The sequence below is a fragment of the Galeopterus variegatus genome, unplaced genomic scaffold, assembly GCF_000696425.1.
Source record: "Galeopterus variegatus unplaced genomic scaffold, G_variegatus-3.0.2 Scaffold858, whole genome shotgun sequence".
Classification (NCBI taxonomy): domain Eukaryota; kingdom Metazoa; phylum Chordata; class Mammalia; order Dermoptera; family Cynocephalidae; genus Galeopterus; species Galeopterus variegatus.
In genome coordinates this window covers 96,152-113,965 of record NW_007726969.1, presented here as the reverse complement: position 1 = coordinate 113,965, position 17,814 = coordinate 96,152, and the positions used below count along the sequence as shown (strand labels likewise).

General features: G+C 45.3%; 1 protein-coding gene across 2 annotated transcripts in view; it reads left to right on the top strand.

Annotated features, from left to right (window-relative positions):
• The first annotated feature begins 2,747 nt into the window (after nt 1-2,747).
• Nucleotides 2,748-17,814, top strand: part of FGF1 (fibroblast growth factor 1 (acidic)) — a 90,369-nt gene continuing 75,302 nt past the window's right edge. Inside the window, exon 1 of one of the 2 annotated variants that reach the window (XM_008572977.1) lies at nt 2,748-3,119. The gene's annotated coding sequence lies outside the window, so the exon portion shown is untranslated. Of the gene's footprint in view, nt 3,120-12,541; nt 12,613-17,814 lie in introns of those variants that run through there. The other variant, XM_008572975.1, reaches the window with a different exon arrangement.

Genomic DNA, 17,814 nt, shown 5'->3' with positions numbered 1-17,814 from the left:
ATTATTTGAGTAATTATTAAGTTAATCTGTTTTCTCACTCAACTCCCTAGAGGTAGCCATGACTAAGGATTTGGCATGTAACATGTCAGTTTTTGCTCACTATTTTTGTATCTAGTGCCCAAAACAAGGCTTGGCACATAGTAGGTGCTCAGTGGGTGCTTGATGAATGGAAGGATGAATGAATGAACAGAGGACAACCTGTCACCCGACAGCAATAACCATAACCAGCCCTAGAGTGCAGCAGACTTCACCTGTTTTTGCTCTTGTGCCTTCTAAAACTGTTTTGAAAAACAATGTTACCTGTAACCACATTTCAAAACCGATATGTTAATTTTTATCATTAAGTTCATATGGTTTAAAGGTTATAACTTGCAGCATATAGTAAATATTGAACTGTAAAAATTAAATTGTGACATCATTCTTTAAGTGTTAACCTGTTATTATTATTTCTAATATTCTCTTTGATTTTCTTCCACAGTTCTGTCCCTCAATATTCAAGGTATGGGAGTGATAAAGTTGTTAAATGAAAAAATGCCTAATTAATCATTAAAGGAAGCTGAATTAAATCATTAAAGGCAGCTTCCAGTTTGGGAACTTGGAGATTTTTACACTTGGGGCAATGTCACTTTAGTAAAATCTGTGAAAAGTGACGAGTGTGTGTTGTGAACACAGACACGTTCTCAAGCAAACCAGCTTTAGGAAAGAGCACCTACAGAAACAGAGAACCTGAAAAATGATTCTCTAAAAATAATCCTTAGTGTGCGGCTCAGAAAGCCTTGAAGAAACCGTCCTGGCGTAATGCACTTTATGGCCTGCAGAGGGCAGTGTTGGACAAGCTGACTCTCCCCCAGGGTAGTTCAGCGGGATGCATAGGGAAGCCAGCCTGGGCCGTCCAGCCAGGTCCTCTCTGGCATGTGTGTTTGCACGGTGGATTATTCATAGAAAAACGGCTCCAGTGAGAATGGAGGCCAGAGACTCTCCATAGTACCTAGAATCAGGGCCTGGGACTGTAAACAAGCAATAACCTCATTCTCTCTCCCCTTTAAGAATTGAATCTGGGAAAGGAATTGGGGATTGAACTCATGGGTCTGAATAAATCATAGATTTTGTTTTCCCTCTTATGCAATGAAAACAACAGTGAAATCTCAGCAATTTATAGCTTCAGGAGACAGTAGAGCAAAGTGATGAAGAGCTCTGGAGTCAGACGGCGGGAGCTCCAGCCTCACTCTAACATTTCCAACGGGTAGGTTCGGGACCCTTCCAAATCTCAGCTCCCCTGTGTTACACTTCTCACTGTGTAACAGAGATGAAAAAAAGGATTACTCAAAGCAACATGAATGCAATGAGAGGCCCGAAGGGACTGCACCTCAGCAAGTCCTCTGTTAGAAGGAGAAAACTGGGTATAGTCCCGGTTCAAAGTTAGCTTCTGTTTTTTACTGTAAAGACAGGGAAGTTTCACAAGAAAAATCAGTTGATTCAATCATTTTAAAAGGACATGAAGACATGGGCAGTTTGACAAAAGTTATCAATGGCTAAGTATAGCTTAAATAATGGAAACTAGTAACATCAGTAAAGTGAACAACGCGGCATTCCAAAGTACAATTTGTGAAAAGCTAAGTTGGTCAAACTGCAATCATTATCTAAAATATAACCTCTCAACCAAAGTCACATTCTTATGATTAAATCTAAGTATAATTGTCTCTAAAGTTTCCACCAACAGACAACTCGTCCTTAGCAAACATTTTTTCACATTATTTCCTTCAATAGTTCTTAAAATCTCTTAACAGGATCGGTATGACAACCACCTGTTAGCTCTAAAAGCATTAAAGTATACAATCCCATACCTAAGCAGTGATTAGAGTTGATTAGATGGGGTGTTGGAACGCTACCTGTGGGCTTTTGCCCTCTGGCTGGAGACCGTTGTCTCATATGCATTACCTAAAAACCCTATTCTAAAAATCAAATGAGAGTCAAGATTTCTAACCCTCTACACCCCTAGCTGTCAAATAGGAGCAATATTGCCTTTCTGGTAGGGGTGTGGTGAGGATTAAATGAGACAACACAGGAAAAGTGCTCAGCATATAAATGGCGTTTAGCAAAAGCTCAAAAAATAACATTGATGAGGGTGAGGATGATGATATTGAATTGGCATTTTGTCAAGTGTGATTGTTTCGAAACTTTCCATTTGTATCCAAAGAGGAAAAATCAGGCTATTTTAATGTTGTCAGTTTTACAAGCCTAGGAGTTAGAAGCAGAAAAGCCAGGGGAGAAAGGCAGAATCTGCTTATTTGGTGGTAGAGCCTAGCTCCTTGATGCTTACACATGCCGTCCGAGGGTCTCTCTCACATGAGGTGTATGATGACTGTATGATATGACGACCAGCCTCAGAAACATTTACCTGCCTCAGACATAAAGTAATGACTTTTTCATTACATTTATCCTGTGAAACCTCAAAGGGTGGCCCTCAACTAGTTGAAAAAAAATTGGTAAGTTGGACAAATTGCGCAGATGTAATAAAAGTAAGGCTGGGAGCAAGACCCCCATCCTTCTGCCTCACATGGGGAAAGGTAACAGGAAGTAGTTCAGAGAGAAGCATGGAGACTACTTGGACGAGATCGTTGTCCTTTCACCTGGCAGCTGTCCAGCCCCCAAATAGCTCTTGTGTCCAGTCCAAAAATAAGATCACATGAGAGGGGGAGAAATCAATAAGCAAGTGCTTGTCCTTGGACTTTCTGTGGGCACACCAATGTCAGCCGCACTCCTAGGGGCCCAAGAGAGTGGCCTTACGACCTGGTCCACAGCCTCCCTCCCCAGGCTCCCAAAGGCCAGAGGCGAATCTGCTATTAGGGTGGGTGTGGTGTTTGGTTTGCACTCAGCCCTTCTCTTGGGGCTCCTCTGAGCTCCATTCACACCAGAAAGGGAGCAGGAGAGAGGACAAGTGGATCCAGCAGCCTCGACTCCAGGGGGATAAGGGGATTGCTTCCTTTTCCTGAAGGACATTCCCTTCTGATGGTGAATGGGAACTCCCTTCTGCCGGCAGCAGCCTGCCTGCGGTGCTCCTGGCGGGGCAGTGTGGACACTGCCCCAGAAAAAAAGCTCCTCAGAGCCAAGGCAAAGAGGTGAGTGCCTTTGTTTCTGCCAGGGGCTCAGATTGCTGCAGACTTTCAACTTGGCTTCATACTGGCAGTCAGCATGAATGTTCTCCCTCACCCCCACTTTCCTTTTCTCCTTCCCGATCTGGGTCTGTGTCAGACTTGAGTCTCTGCGGTAGATGGTAGAGTAAAATATTCCTGTGGTCCCTTCTCTCATTCAGAGGCCCATCTGCCCCCAGAAAGATCTGGGTAGGTCTGGTTCTTAGCGGGGAAGCAGGAAGTGATTCCTACCAAGTGAATTATTTTTGCTGAGATCTAAGAAGATGTTTACCAGGAAATCATTAGACAAATCCCATTACAGTAGAGCTAATGTTTCATTTTAAGAAGCACTGCATGAAATAGGAAATAGAAGGATGCCAACTGATTCTTTGTCATTGGACAAAAAGGAAAAAACAAAAGTGGAATGTGCAGAGCTGCCTTTCCCCCTATCCTCCTCTCCTCCCATCTCCTCCTGACTCCTTAGAGCCCTGTAAAATATACTTAACAGACCTAAGAACTCCTTTCTTTGGTTGAGAACAAGAGGAATAAAATGAAGGGTTTGGAGAGAATTGCTCACAAGCAGAGTCGAAGGACAACATGAAGAAACAAATTTTGCAGTGTCTTGGTCTCCCCTTCTAAAGCCTCTGCATGCCCAGGCACATCACATCCACCCGTGCCTGTTCAGGGATGCGTGTAGATGCCACCATCACTTGCACCTGTGTACTGTTATCCTGGACATGAACTGCCCCTGGGCTGTGGACTGCAAATGTCCATGCTGAGAAGAGGCCAACAAAATTCTGGTGGGAACAAGGAATTACTTCAATAAGTCAGGATTCCTTTAGTGGCCACAGACTGAAACCTAGTTTGAAGAGACTTAGGCAAAAAGAGGATTATTTTTTGCTCATGTAACTGAAAAGCCCACAGTTTTGGTATGGTGGGATCCAGGTGCCCAGATGATGGCATCCTGAATCTGTCTCTCTTCGTTTCTTGGTTTTGTCCCCTATGTTGTTCCATTTCCAGGAAGATTTGCTTACTTGAGGTAGCAAGACGGCTGCCAGCAGCTCTAGCTGACAATTTATTGGCATAGCCTCCCTATAAGAACAAGTGCTTCCCTGCCCTGGAAGTTCTAGCTAGAGTCTCAGGGTCATATCTCATAGAACCCGTGTGGGCATTGTGCCCATCCCTGCCATGGGGTGCAGTCATTCCCATCCCAAAACCTCATGGACGGAAAGCAGTGAAGGGGTGGTTGCCCAGAGATCATCAAGGTACTCATCCCAGGAGGAGTGCCAAGGTCAGCGGCTGTCACCGTGTTGCTCTTTTTGCGATGGCCTCAACTGAGAGTCAAAGCCCCTCCAACAGAAAATCCTCCTCATTCCTCGCTCTTACATTCCACAAAACTGTATTAGTGACGGAAGTTCTCATAGAAGGATAATTATTAGTGGAACAGGTGACTAAAAGACCCCATGACATGCCATTTTTAGAGACCCTTGATAGTGGGAAAGATACCAGAAGGCTTTTTGTCTCTGGCTCAGCTCACAGACCACCCACCGCACTCAGACCTGCCTAGGTCCCCACGTTGCCCGTGTGCACGTGGGTCTCCCCTTCCCCTCACATGCCCTTGCCCAGTTCTGTCTCCCTCTCCTCTGCTGCTGTGAACTCATCTTGGCTTGCAAGGGCCAGCCCGGCTGCTGCCTCTCCTGTGACACCTTGTCTAGCCCTTTCGGGCTTTTCTGCTGTCTCCCCTCTCATGACTGTCAGGATGTTCTTTAAGAATTTCATGTATCTTAGTTTTTCTCCCAACTTGAATTTTACATTCCTGGGAGAAAATTCAGTTCTGTCCCCAGCCCTCTCTGTGGTATCTAACACATAGTAGCTGCCTAATAAAGTAAATCCAATTAATTGACCAATAGAAAACCAGTCTCCCTAAGTAGCTTAGGGAGGATGGCTACATTATTTGGAATCCTTAATTCTGACTTTAAAAGTAACATAGAAACTACAGCAAACATTGATTGAGCTTAGAATGTACACCGGAGCCCCTACAGGCATCATCTCAAACAATCCTCACAAGGACCCTATGAGGCATGTACTGCTAGTATCCCATTTAAGAGAGGGGAAACTGAGTCTCATAATTAAGGCACTTGTCCTAGATGTAGCTATTAAGTTGTGATTTTGGGATTAGAACCCAGGCATGCCTACCATTTTATTTCCTATTCCACTCATAATTTACATGCTTATCAGTGGAATTTCCTGCTGCTTGATTTTAAAGAGCAAGGGGCAATGGGTGATTAGAGAACATGAGGAAGCTCAGGTATTTTAGACCCTTCTTCTGTCACCTGGGCTCCCAGCACCTCTATAAAAGGTCCTTACTAGATTCTACCCAGGGATGAGGGGTCAAACCCTGCCCCAGAGAAGACATGAAGGTCAGGGTCTGTAGACAGTGGTATGCTTTTTAATTAAATGAGGGTAGGGTGGTCTTTGGGGAAATGTTAGCTGGAGAGTGGGCTTTAGAATTCAAGCTTGCCCTCATGGCTGCCAGTCACTGGACATGGCCCTGCCCTTTCCTCTGCCCCTGACTAGGGTGACCTAGTTTGGCACCTTCCCTCAGAGGGTGGCTGGCAGGATTTGGAAGGCAACCAAATTCTGATCTCAAAGGAAATCAAAATCTTGAAAAAATGGCAAGTAGTTTTTACACCATCTATGCCCCCCCTTCGAGCCACCGGCCTCTTGGCTAACATGGTCACTTGTATGCTGGCAAACCCCTAGTCCAAGTGTATCTTGTTTCTTTGGTGTGCACTAGCCTAGTCACATGGGTTAGTGTCCTAGAAAGAGCAGATCCTATTTGATTTATGTCATTTCATTTATCCTCACAATATCCTGTGAGAGAGTCAAAGAGCTGGTGCTGTCACCTTCCTTCTGTTGATGGCACAACCGAGGCACAATGGGATTGTGTCGTGTCCCAAGATTACACAGAAGGTTCCACATGGGGGATGAAAGAGCTCATTGCTTCTCTAAGAGGTTATGATGGGGGTGGGTGGCATGTAAATATCTATATCTATATCTATATGCAAAGTAGAACACTTTGGGTAAACCTTTAAGACAGAAACTAGTGCTAGGCCCAAGAGAAATAAAAACATATGTTAACACAAAAACCTGTGCATGAACATTCATAGCAGCATTAATCATAATAGCCAAACGGAGGAAATAACACAGATGTCCATGAGCTGATGAATGGATAAATAAAATGTAGTGTACCCATACAATGAAATATTCAACAATAAAATGGAAAGAAAATTTGATACATGCTACAACATGGATGAACCTTGAAGACATTATGTTAAAGAAAAAAAGACCATATTGTATGGTTCCATTTATATGAAATGGCCAGAACAGGAAAATCTACAGAGACAGGAAGTAGATTAGTGATTTCCTAGGCCTGGCAGGAGTGGTGAATGGACAGTGATTGCTAATGGATATGGGGTTTCTTTTGGGGGTGACAAAAAATAGTCTTAAATTATAGTGGTGGTTGCACAACTTTGGGAACATAACAAAACCACTTAATTGTATACTTTAAATGGGTGAACTGTGTGGTATGTGTGAATCATATCTCAATAAAATTTAAAAACCCAACCCACACCTAGTGAAATAATTAACCCAGTGACAGGGCTTGGCTGAAGGATGTGGTCTCACCCTGTCTGCTCTGATAAGGTTGTGTTTTGTCCCATGGAGCTTGTCCCATGGAGCTTGTCCCACTCACACAACTCCAGTGGAAAGAATATAAATGGAAATGACAGTCCATCGATTTCTCCCCAGAGTCTAAACCAGGAGGATTTTTTCCCCTCTTTCCTGTACAGATCATTTTAAATTTTATGAAATCAATCTTACTATTCTATTTTTACTTCTGGGTTTTCTATCATGCTTCAAAAGTGTTCCCCATTCTAAAATTATAAAACGTATTAACTAATGTTTTCCCTATAATGCTTTCCTGTAATGTTTTCCTCTAGGGTTTATCTTTTTACATTTAAACCTCTGATTCATCAAGATTTTAAATAATAAACTGGGGATCCAGATTGGTTTTTTGGTTAGTTGGTTAGTCACACTTTAAACCAGGAGTTCTCAACCTAGGGTTAAAATGGGCTTGGGGCCTCTTGTAACTTCCTGAAATTAAATGTAAAAAAGTGTGTATACACATTTGTTTTCCCCAGGAATAGGGTTATAGATCTTGTCGGATTTTCAGGGTTTTTGTGACTCAGAAAAGCCACTGGGCTTTCTACGTTTCATAACCTGCCTGGGATCCAGGTACACCAGTTGTGTACATTCCAATCTGAACCAACAGGATAGTTGTCCAACCATTACAGGAGAGGCCTGAGCGATTGCCCCTGGGGGAAAATTTTGTCATGTGTCAAGTTAGAGCCTGACCACGTTTTGGTTTGTTCTGCCAAGGCAGAGAATAAGGAGTGACTATCACTGGCTTCCCTTGGGCCTATGAAGTTTAGGTTTTTAATCATCAGCTGACAAATCATTTTAGGTGGCAAAATCGGGGCCCTCCTCTCATACAGACTTTGAGGGGGCTTACAGTCCAATAACTATAAATAACTGGTAAACTGAAAATAAACTATTATGAAGAAGATGGCAGATCCTTATGTGCTGACTCGTGCATTCATGTAATAAATATATGCACAACACCTGCTGTGTATTCAGGCATCATAGGAACTGGTGGTTCCCAAAGTGCATTCCCTGGCCAGCGGCATCAGCATCAGCATCAGCAACAGCTGGAAATGTGTGAAAAAGGCAAATTCTAATTCGGTAGGCCGACCCCAGACCTACTGAATTAGAGACTCTGAGGGCGGGGCCAGCAATCTGTGTTTTAACAAACCCTCCAGGTGATTCCAATGCACCTTCAGGTGTGAGAACCACTGGTCTAGGTACTGGGTATGTAATGGTGAAAAAACAGAGTCCCACTCTCCGCATGGAGTTTACATCCCAGTGTGTATGGTGGAGAAGAGAGAGAACAAATAAGTAAACACGTTATGAATATGAAAATGTTCAGATAGTATTGCATTCTGTGAAGACAAAGAAAGCAGGAGGATGTAAAGGACAGTGATGGGGCTGATTCCAGGAAAGAGGTCTGAGCTGAGACCAGAATGACGAGAAAGAGCCAGCCACAAAAAGACTCTAGGGGCAGAAAAGAAGCATACATTCTGGGCAGAGACCAGTGCAAAGGCCCTGAGGTAGGACCAAGCTTGGCCCATGCGAGCAGCAGTGTGATGGGAGCACAGTGAGCAAGGAGGTGGTGAGGCAGTGAACGTGGAGAGGCGGGTGCTGGAAGCGGGCTCAGCTTTTGTTCTTAGTACAAGAGAAAGGCACGGGACAGTTCAGAGCAAATAAGGACACAACTTTATTTACCTTTTAGCAGGATCCTTCTGGAATGAACTGTAGTGGGTAAGGGTAGAAGCAGGAAGGCTAATTAGGAGGATATCACAGTAATCCAGGTGAGCAATATTGGTGCTTGGATGGACTAGACCAATGTGCGAAGATTTATTGTTGAGTGAAAACCAAACAATAATGCAGGACATTATGTGTAGTAAATTGTCTTTAGCACACGCCCATTCAGGGGTGCAGAGACATTTTTTTCCTGAAAAGATACACACACACACACACACACGTTAATAGTACTTATCTATTAAGGTAAGAGGGTGAAGAGGGTTATAGACGATCACTTTACACCTTTATGTATATTGTTCATTTTTATCATGTGTATGAAGGATTCCCTTTATTTAAATGTAAAATATATTAAAATAAAAAAACCCGGGATCTAGGGAAACAAAATAAAATAGGTGATGGGTGATTAGTACTAGAGGAGAGAAAGTCCACCTCTCATGGGTATGGCCCTGTGTAGGCATCCTCCCCGAAGTCACTGGAGGGCCAGGCCAACAGATTGGGATGAGCCCATGGTCTCGGATTACAGTGAGATCACGGTGAGACATCTTCCTTCTTGAGAGCCATTGGATCCAATTTCTGTCCGGCAGCTCTGGTGATGTTTGTGACTGTCAGGTCTCCTTGGGCAACCGATATAATTTCCTGTCAATGTCTCTTGTATTTCCCAATGCCTCCGTCATCTTGGCAGCTGGTTCACAATGAGGCCAGGATGCCCTTCGCTTAACTGCCTGATTGGGTATAAACAAAAGCAAATGCCTTGCGTGTGGGGTTGGGGGGAGGGAGAGGGTGGAGAGTGGCAGGCAGCATCTGATTTCTCCTGTCAGCTGATGAGGATTTGTTGTGCCTGAACAAGGTCAAATGAGATTAGAAAGAAAATGCAGTGTCTGGTGTGCATTTCACATAACTGCACCCTGTATGTAAACAGGATGAATGAAGGGGAAATTTTAAAGCAAATATCAAATGTGAGTTGTTAAGATTCAAGGACAAGACACCAGGGCTTATGTTATGCCTGGAGAGGAAGAAGGTATATTTATTGGAGGCATTTTGAATCCTGCTGATTCAATCAGGCTCTGCTTCTTTCACATTGGTGCAGTTAAAAAGTGGTAATTTTCTGTCTGATTTTCAGAGACACTGAACACAGAATAGGTCAAGCCACGGAAACCTCATTCTACCTTTATCATCCTTTTAAAGCTCTTGCGTGAGGCTTAGATTCGCTTTCTGTGAAAGCAACTGCCTAAGTGCTACGTCGCGGGTCCATCTCTTAGAGTGTGGAAGGAAATATCTCACCTCTAGCACCAGCTGTAAACTTTGGAGACGTGAATAACTCTGGGCAATCACACATCTCTGGATAAACCTGTTAGAAGATTTGTTGGTCCTCCAAATCTCGTCATTTTTTTCTTTCCTCAGACTACCCCTCTGCAGTGCTAGCATGGCTCTCATGTAAGTTTTTATCATGGCAGAAGTGGCTTTTAAGGAATAAGAGCTTTGGGGGAAGATTTGATTTCTGTTACATACTCTGTAGAAGATCTAGCGTATTGTGGATACTTAATGGGCAGTTTCGACAGTTATTATTTCCACTGACTATTTCCTGACACAGAGCTGGAGGGCTATTCTGAGGCCAGACTTTGTGACTAGGTAACTTCCAAGTCCCTTCCCACTCTAATAACAGTAGGGCCCCAAAGCATTTATATTATCATGTCTTAGGAGGTAAGATCTCAATGTATATTATTTAAAAGATAAATCTAGATACTTGGCACAGAAGTTGAAATAAATATAGAAACTGAGGGATGTTAAAATGAAATTTTTAAAAATTTCAACATTGGGGGGAATTATATTACAATAAATATCTTAAGGAACCGAGGATTCATTATTTCCTATATAATGGAAAAATAAAATAATGGAAAAATTATTATAATGAACCGAGGATTCATTATTTCCTATATAATGGAAAAATAAAATAATGGGCTCTTGCATTCCCAGTGTTCAAGATGCTTGCACATACTCAGACACGTTTGATTGTCATGATAATCCTGTGAGTTTGCAGGGCAGATGTGAGTTGGAAGTCTTATCGATCTCCTTTAGGAAGGAGGGAATCTGGGCACCTGAAGAGCTGAGTGGCCCAGGAATGACAAACAACACAGCGTGCACAGGTGAAAGATTGTTCACCTGAAGTGGGGAGACCTGGTTTTAGTCACAGTGAGGCCTTTAACAAGGGATACCAGCTGGGTGAAGCACTGAGTCTGAGTCCCTGTCTGCAGGATGTTCAGGATGCTCTAACTTTCAAATCTATCATTCCATGAGTTAAAAAGAGTTACCATGCATACTATATAAAGCATAATAATTCTCCAGCATTAAGACAACTGAAGTATTTTAACCTTTTTATGATTCAGAAGGCCCTTTGGAATCTTGCAGATACTCAGGAAGATTATTATGTTTTCAAACAAACTATCAGTATCCTTTGAATGTGTGGAAGTGGCAGCTCATGAAGTTTCCAGTTAATAGGTTTTGGAGGAATCAACTTTTTCTGTACCTTCAAGGCCCTTTTGGGAGAGCAGCTGCTCATCCATTATTGGAGTTATGTGAGGCTTGAGCCTCCAGTTCCCTGTCACAGGAGAAGAGCTTCAGAAGGCACATGAAGGCCTCCCCTGGGAGCTCTGGGAGGACTGTGGACAGCAAGCTTCCTCCACCTTTCCTGTACCTGAGCAACTTCCTGGAGGAGGGAGAGACTGGAGAGCATATCTCCAGTTCTAACAGGTCAACTGAACCTCTCTATCTATCTGAGTCATCAGATGGGCAGGCTTCCATACACACACACACACACACACACACACACACACACACACTCGCACACACACTCGCACATGCACACGCACATCTCCCAGGCTCAAACGCCTGCATAAGGAGGAGGGCCTCTTCACCAAAGACAGGAAACTATTAATCACGTTTCCACTTGGTCTCTTCAAAGACACTTCTTGATCCATATCCTTTCAGCCAATGAGTTATTTGTACAGACAGCTTCCTCCCTTCCTTACCCCATCCTGGCCAGTGGTATAAAGATGATATCCATGGCCCATTGAAGAGATCCCCACCCCTGAAGCTGGCTCACCTGAGGATTCACCTCATCCAACAGGGACCAGCTTGAACAGTGGTGAAGAATAACAGGAATGTTCTCTCTGTGGCTCCTCCCCAGTCCTAACCTGGATGGCCATTGCCTGGCTGGCTTTGGTAAATGCCCTAATTTGCTAATGTAGGGCTTGGCTCTGGGAATGGCACAGATGGACACACAAGCACACACACATACACACTGCCACACACAGACACCTACACCCTGTGCAGGGATGCCAGATGACAGGACAGAAAAGGACTCCCTTTCATCCAGCAGCCTTCTGATTCCAGAGGAACGTCTCTGAGCCACAACCTGCTGTTTCCATGGTGACTGAAGCCTCAAAATAAACAGGATTCTGCTCAGACGGGCCAGTAGTCCACTCAGCTCAGGCATTTACCCCAAGACAAACCACGTTAAAATAACACCCGGGGTAGTCGCTGTCACTGTCTGCTGTCTCTGCCTCCCTCCCCGCTGGCCAGCGGCTCTGTGTTCCCAGGTCTGGTGCTGGCTGTCCAGAGTTGGGGTGCACTTAGAGCTCTGTGTGCATCCCTGTGGGTGGGGTGGTGTGGTCAGTTGTCTACAGGCAGGTCCCCTCTGCTGATAAACAAGGGCAGACATAGACCTACCTAGGGGCTGACATTCACGGCTCCCCAGTCTGCCTCCCTGCTTCCCACACAGCCCTCCAGCACTGGTAGCCGGCTCTGTGGCATGGTGTCTGGAGGCGGGCCAGCAACCTGATGTGCATGCCACAGCCCGTCCCTCTCCCTACACGGAGCTGCAGGAACCCAGAGGTTCAGAGAGCTGGCTTGGGGCTGCTGGGGAAGCAGCCGCAGCACGGTGACAGTGACAAACACAGAGCAGACAACACAGAGTGGATTCTGTTTCCCCTGGGAAAGAATCAAGTGAAGAGGTACAGCCCTCAGCCTACAAGCTCTTCAGGTAAGAATCAGGGTATCTGTTCTGGGGAGCAGAGAGCAGGTCATATCCAGAGCTGAGGGTGTGTGTGAGTGTGTGTGTGTGGTCTGCGTGTGTCCATCCAAGTGCAAGTATAAGGCTATTTGGAGAGGAAGGAAAAAAGGGAAAAGCTAAGGCAGAGAAATGTTTTAAGCAAATAGCCCTGGAAACAGCACTCCTGCAAGTGAATTCCAAGAAGCTCACCTCCGGCTGGGTTTAAGACCTGGGTGGAGACTGCTCTGGGGGAAAGGCTTGCCAATGGCATAGACATGTAAAAATAGCACTTACAGTTTAGACACTGCACAAATGACAATGCACCATGCCACCCCATTATCTTCCCCCAAGGCCAGCCCGACTGGAGGGGGCAGGAATGTTCTCATTTACTAAAGTGCTGGACGCAGCCCTTGTGGTGCTGCAGAGGCCGAGTGCTGCGGCATTATCTTGCTGTGTCACACTCACTGTCTTGGGTAGCCTGGGAAGTCAGCTGCTTCAGGAACTCTCTCCACATGATGGGCAACTTAGATATAAAAGTCGGGCTGAAATACAGGATTATCTGAGTGTGTCAGCCCAAGGTTTTGATAGGGTGGTATTCTGATGGTCCACTGGTCACCTGGATCAATTCTTTCCTTCCCTTCTGGTCTTCTTTGAATCCTCATTTCAGTCCCCCTCTGACAGGCACCAGTAGAAAAGGAGCTGGAATGGCTAAGCACTGGGCACATTCTCTTGGCACCTACGCTATCCACGCCCATGTCATTGTGACATGCCAGAAGTGTGCAAGGCTCCTAGATGGAACCTTGAGAAGTGCTGGATGGGAGTCTCAGGCATTTAAACAAGCCCATTTTTCAGAGACCCAAGCAGGAACCCATCTTGTCTCCCCTCTCAGGCCCAGGAGCTCAGTCTCTGTCTCAGCAGAATTCACACGGTCCATGCTTTCTCTAGCAGTTTTACATTCCCCACTTTTCCTCCTTCATTTCTGATTTGGTGACCAGCACTTCCCCTCATTCTCTACAGGGATGGGACTGTTTATGATTTAGCTCCCCAAACCCCAGTGGGAGGACACAAACACCCAGCAGAGGGCGAGCTGGGCTGCTCCTCTGACAGCTTTGCGTGGGGGCGAGCCAGCCCGACAGTGGCAGAGGACGGAAAGAAACAGGTCTTGCTTTGGGAAGTGGCGTCTAGTGAAGGGCTGGCCAGCCATCTACAGGGCTGTTTGTCCATGTGAATGAGTGTAGATTTTGGTGGAGACTCTGATTCACAGTCACAAATTCCCTTTTTGTTTTCTTTGTGTTGGTCATTGAGGGCTTCCAAGGAAAGTCCCCTCTGGAGATTGCATCTCTGAAGGCAAGATCCCCAATTTGCTGCTGAGGGCAGCTGGCAGACAGACACAGGAGGACTTCTTTTTTCCCTGCCTTTTTAGAAAGAATGAATGAATGGATTCACAAGTGAAGTAATCAAAAGCAAAGTTAATACACAAAAAGTTAAGAGAGGAAACAATGAGTTTCTTGTAAACTCTCCCAAATCCTATGTTTACATGTGGCTTGCCTGGCTCCGAACAGGATTAAAGGAAGCACTATCCGGTTAAGTGCTTTGACTGTATAGGCAAGTAGCACCAGCCATGATGTAGTATTTTCAGTGGAGATGCTGAACAGACATCCATGTGCTCTATCTACAGCTAGCATAGGATGTCTGGTCCCAGGAGAGAGTATGGCCACTCACTTGGCTGCATGCATTCTGTGGACCCTGAGCAAGCTGTTAGAATAATGGAGCTGCTGGCCCTGCTGTGTTCGCTGCCCGGGGATGAGTATTGTGCAGAGAGGAAGGCACACCCACTTCCACCTCATTAAATAGGCATTATTTGGCTAACACAGTATCCCTTGATTAGGCTGCTGGAAAAATAACCTGTGGTCTCTTGGGCTACAGGCATACCCTGTCTAACATCTGTACATGACACACAAATTGTGGGTGAATAGTATTTTTCTTTAAGAAAGAATTCACTAATCAACAAATGTTCACTGAGTACCAACAAGGTGTCACGACTCAGGATGTGACTGGATCCAGTTCATTCAACCACAGAGAAGGGAGGGGACATATTGAATGGGCAAGTAACAGAATGGATCTGGGCTGACGGATGTTCAACTCAGCTGGAGGGAAAAAAAGGATTCCAAGGTATAGGAACAAGAATAAGCATCTGGGCCAGTGGCCCATAGGGAGAGAAAGGGGGGGGGGGGAATAACGATTATTTTAATTCCTAAATCAGACCACTTAAGAGGCAGCATAGCACAGTGGCAAAGTAGAGAGATTCTGCAGCCGGGCTGCCTGGGGTTCACATTCTGACTCTGTCACTTATTAGTCCTCTGACCTTGTGCCTCAGTTCCCTAATCTATAAAGTGGGGCAATAAAATGCCAACTTTGTTACTGAAAGGATCAGATGAGTAATGTGTTCAGCACAGTACCTGACTTATAACAAGGTCTATATGTGTTTCCTATTATCGTCATCATCATTTTTATTAAAAGGTGAAATCTGAAAAGGCTGCTCACAAGTCCATTTATTCCAATGTCTAAAGTGACACTTTATGAAGGACCACTAGTGCTGCACTTGGGCAGCACGAAGGTTCCTTTGCTTTGGCACGGAGCTCTGTTCACATCTGTGAGCATCTGGAAACAGAAGAGCTTCTTGCACTGGTTTCAGGTGCTTCTTGAGCCCTTACTGTGTCCAGGCACTGTGCTCAGCTTTAAAGTCTCGCCTCCCTGAGTTCTCATAACCACCCTGTAAAGTAGGGGCTGTTATAGGTGCAGAGACTGAAGCTTGGTGTGTGGACCATCTGCCTAAGGCCACACAGCTACTGAGTGGCAGAGCCAAGCTCCATGCCCAGGCTGTCGAACTGGTAGGCTGTATCTGTTTGGGAGCATTATGGGAGGTGTCCTGAGAGGCAGATAGAGCCTGGTGATAGGTATTTAGCAACAGGTGATATTGGAAGACCCTAGAAAGTAGGCCAGGATTTGGAAACTCTGCTGAGAGATGGCAGGGCCCTAGTTTGGGCCACAGGCAGAATCTTGGCCTTGATGACCCAAAGCCTTTGGGACTGGGTCTTTGGGAGCAAAATATGGATGCAGGTAGTGGGTAGCAAGGTGGGCCTCAAGTTTTTCTGAATCAGGCAATGGATGCCCCAAGAACAGAGGAAACGGTGCCTAACAACAGACACTGGAACAGCAAGTGAAGTAATGAAGTGAACAAGGCCAGGCTCCTTATGCCCCTCTAGCCTAGGTCAGAGGTCATCTGAACGAAGCCTGTGGCCAACTTTGGGTCATCCCAGTTGTGGGGAGAGGAGAATGGGTAACCCCAGGTATCTGAGCACAGTGAAGTTCACAGTCATGTAAATGATTAGGTTTGCCAATGTGATCCCCATAAATTGTACATTGAAAAGGTGATTTACAGAGATTTGGTTTATACATAATTGCTTGACTACCTCTCTGACTTCATCCAAGGAATGCCAGTGATGAGAACAGGTGTCAGGGGTGTGCCTACCTTGCACAGGGCGGTGCTGATGTGGGGGATTGCTCACCGACATGACTCATCTCTGCTCTTCCAGGACCTGAGGTCTGGTCCAGGGAATACCAAACTTTAATGTGCATAAGAATCACAGGGGAGCTTGTTAAAAAGTAGGTTCCTGCATCCTACCTGCTGTTATGATTCAGTGGATTCCTGAGGCACCCAGGATCCTGCTTTTTCTGGGTGGGGCCCAGGTGATTCTGATGTCTTTGGTCCATAGACCACAATCGATGAAGCTCAGGTGTGGCTGTTGTTCTGGTCCCCTTTTCTTTTACTATTAAAGGGAATACAGAGTGGTGTGGCCCGAATCAGTGGTAACTAAGCTCTTTTTTGTCATCCTTTCTTCCTGAATTTCTGACGAGACCACTGCCTGTTATAACAATAGCAACACACTTGCTGTGTATTGAGTTGTTATGTGCCGGGACAGTGCTAAGTCCTCCTCTCATGCTGTTCTCTCATGCGGTCTTCACAACAATCTCAAAATTAGGTTCTATTATTATCCGTATTTTACAAGTGAGGGGAAAAAAATCGCATTGCTAGTAAGGGGCTGAGGTGGGATTTGAACTCAGGACTAGCAGATTGTCAGAACGTAGACTTGTAAGCTCTAGGCTACTCTAAAAGAGCATTCCAGCTCCTGTCTGCTCAACACTCCTTTCTCATTCTTGGTGGGGTGTGTCTCCAGTTCACGTTCCTGTCTCATCCACCCCCATCCCCAGACTCCCATGTAACTTCTTCAGAAGATGGTGTGTCCCTGTACTTCCCTATTTTTATTTCATTCAATGAGTCAAAGAGAGTTGGGGCAATGGGCATGTGGAGGTAAGTGTTATGGGTTGCACTCTATCCACCCCGAAATTCATATGATGAATGTTCTGGTTCCTCCTGACCCTCGGCTCCTAAGCATGTGATCTTATTTGGATATAGGGTCTTAACAGAGGTAAAATTGAAATCATTAGGGTGGGTCCTAATCCACTATGACTGGGCCTTATGAAAAGGGGAAATTTGGACACAGAGACATGCATAGAGGGAAGACAAAGTGAGGATTCGTAGAGGAAAGACAGCCATCTGCAAGGTGAGGAGAAAGGCTGGCACAGCCCCTTCCCTCACAGTCCTCAGAAGGAACCAACCCTGCCGACCCCTTGATTTTGAACTTCCAGCCTCCAGAACTATGATACATTTCTGTTGTTTCAGCCACCAGTCTATGGTACTTGTTACAGCAGTCCTAGCAAACTAATACAGTAAGAAACCAGATTCCTAGGTTCCCCCTCCAGGCCTTGACTTTGGGGTGATCTAGCTGAAGGCTGACACATTATGCAAGCAAGTGGAAACTTTAAAACAAAACAAAACACTGAGTGCCTGTTTGTTGGCTTAAATAGTATTCTTGAGAGCTACAAGTAGGCCCAAGGCTCAGGAGGGAAGAAAAAAGAAAAATGGAGAAAGGAAGCAGGTAGAGGAAGAGAGGAGGGGGTGGGGACTGGGATGGGGACTTAGAGACCACTTCAGGTTCACTCCACTCATTCATGGGCACCTCCTGCATGCCAGGGAGTGTGCTAAACACTGGGCTGCAACAGAGCTCAGGACCGACAGTCCCCGCCTTCACGAAAGTTAGAGACTAGACGGGGGTACAGACATCAGTCTGC